Source organism: Alligator sinensis, unplaced genomic scaffold (genome assembly GCF_000455745.1).
Source record: "Alligator sinensis unplaced genomic scaffold, ASM45574v1 scaffold781_1, whole genome shotgun sequence".
NCBI lineage: Eukaryota > Metazoa > Chordata > Crocodylia > Alligatoridae > Alligator > Alligator sinensis.
The window spans coordinates 2,517,631-2,519,946 of record NW_005841845.1 but is presented as its reverse complement, the minus strand read 5'-3'; the positions used below and the strand labels follow the sequence as shown (position 1 = coordinate 2,519,946).

Below are 2,316 nucleotides of genomic sequence, written 5' to 3'. Positions count from 1 at the left end.
AAAGTAACTAGTGGGGCTAAGGTGTTGGACTTCAGAAAGGCCAACTTTAGCAAGGCTAGTTAGTGAGGGGATGCAACTCAAGAACATAGAGCAAATGGGGGTCCAGGAGGGTTGGAGGTATCTCAAGGGAGTGATCCGTGGGGCTCAAAAGGAGTCTATCCCATTATGTAGAAAGGGAGGTAAGGGGGCAAAAAAGCCCCCTTGGCTGAACAGGGAACTCCAGGAGAGTCTGGGGGCAAAGAAAGAGATGTATAGGCAATGGAAGCAGGGAGCATCCACCAAGGAGGAATATATCTCCCTGGCGCGCTATTGCAGGGAATTAGTCAGACAGACCAAGGCGGGGCTTGAGCTCAGGCTGGCTGCAACAATCAAGGACAACAAAAAGTCCTTTTTCAGGTATATAGTGGGCAAAAGGAAAGCTCAGAGCAACATAGGGCTCCTACAGGACAAATCAGGAAAGTTGGTGGTTGATGTGAGGAAAAAGCAGAGCTCTTCAATGAGTTCTTCGCTTCAGTATTTCTATGTACCGACCAAGCCAATCCCCCCACCTCGACCATTGACGGATGTCCACATGGCACCAGTCTGCCTACGGTTAGTTCTGAAATAGTTAAGGAGCTCCTGGAAGAGCTGGATGGGTACAAGTCAGCAGGCCCGGATGACCTCCATCCATGGCTGCTGAAAGAATTGGCCAGTGTCATAGCTGAGCTGCTGGCACAGCTGTTCGAGCGCTCGTGGTGCTCCGGGCAGGTCCCTGAGGACTGGAGAAGGGCCAATGTGGTGCCCATTTTCGAGAACGGGAGAAGGGATGAGCCGGGTAACTTCAGGCTAGTCAGTCTTATCCCTGGGAAAATGCTAGAGAATATAATCAAAAAACACATTTGTGCAGGCCCAGCAGGGGAAACGATGCTGAGGGGAAACCACCACTGGTTTGTCACAGGTAGATACTGCCTGACAGACCTTGTAGCCTTCTATGACCAGGTCACACACTGCCTGGACATGGGAGCCAAGGCTGATGTCATCTTCCTGGACTTTAGGAAGGCCTTCGACACAGTCTCGCACCCTATCCTCATTGGAAAGCTAGCAGACTGCGGAGTGGACGCCTACACGGTCAGGTGGGTGGCCAACTGGCTTAGGGACCGCACCCAGAGAGTGGTGGTGGGTGGTTCCCTCTCAACCTGGTGGGAGGTGGGAAGTGGGGTCCTGCAGGGTTCGGTCCTCGGACCGATATTATTCAATATCTTTATCAGTGATTTGGATGAGGGCGTGGAGAGCACCCTCTTCAAGTTCGCTGATGATACCAAGTTATGGGGCAAAATTAGTACACCGGAGGGCAGGGAGCAGATTCAGGCCGACCTGGACAGGTTGGATCAATGGGCAGAGAGAAATAGGATGCAATTTAATAAAGATAAATGTAAGATACTCCATCTGGGAAGGAGGAACCCCCAGCACATCTATAGGTTGGGGAGTGTCCTTCTCAGCAGCTCGGAGGCAGAGTCGGATCTTGGAGTCATAATTGACTCCAAGATGAACATGAGTCGGCAGTGTAACGAGGCCATTAACAAGGCCAATCGCACCTTGCCTTGCATTAGCAGGTGCATGACTAATAGATCAAAGGAGGTGATGCTCCCCCTGTATGCGGCACTGGTCAGCACACAGTTGGAGTACTGCGTCCAGTTTTGGGCACCGCACTTCAAGAGGGACATGGGGAATCTGGAGAGGGTCCAGAGGAGGGCCACTCGCATGATTAGTGGCCTTCGTGATAGACCTTATGGGGGGAGGTTGAGAGAGCTGAATCTCTTCGGCCTTCACAAGGGATGGCTGAGGGGAGATCTTGGGGCCACCTATAAATTTATTAGGGGAGGTCAACGGGGAATAGGGGAAGCACTGTTTACTAAGGCTCCCCAGGGAGTGACTAGGAATAACAGGTGTATACTAGTTGAGAGTGGATTTAGGTTAGATATTAGGATGAACTTTTTCACAGTAAGGGTGGCCAGGATCTGGAATGGGCTTCCAAGAGAGGTGGTACTATCACCTAGCTTGGAGGTCTTCAAGAGGAGGCTAGATAGTCACCTGGCTGGGGTCATCTGACCTCGGTCCTCTTTCCTTCCAGGGGCAGGGGGTCGGACAAGACGATCCATTGTGGTCTCTTCTGACTCTACAATCTATGAATCTATGATGCCACTTTCAGACGAGAATTCCAGAAAGAGGTGGACTTAGCTCCAGCCCCACGACCAATTCTATTGCAAGGAGACAAGCCCCACAGCTCGGCCTGGGAAAGGGACATGAAGCCGGTGCTGGTTAAGGTAAGTGGAGGAT

General features: G+C 51.6%; 1 protein-coding gene across 3 annotated transcripts in view; it reads right to left on the bottom strand.

Annotated features, from left to right (window-relative positions):
- Window positions 1–2,316, bottom strand: part of LOC102371093 (fatty-acid amide hydrolase 1-like) — a 31,772-nt gene that overhangs the window by 15,182 nt on the left and 14,274 nt on the right. The window lies entirely within an intron of this gene.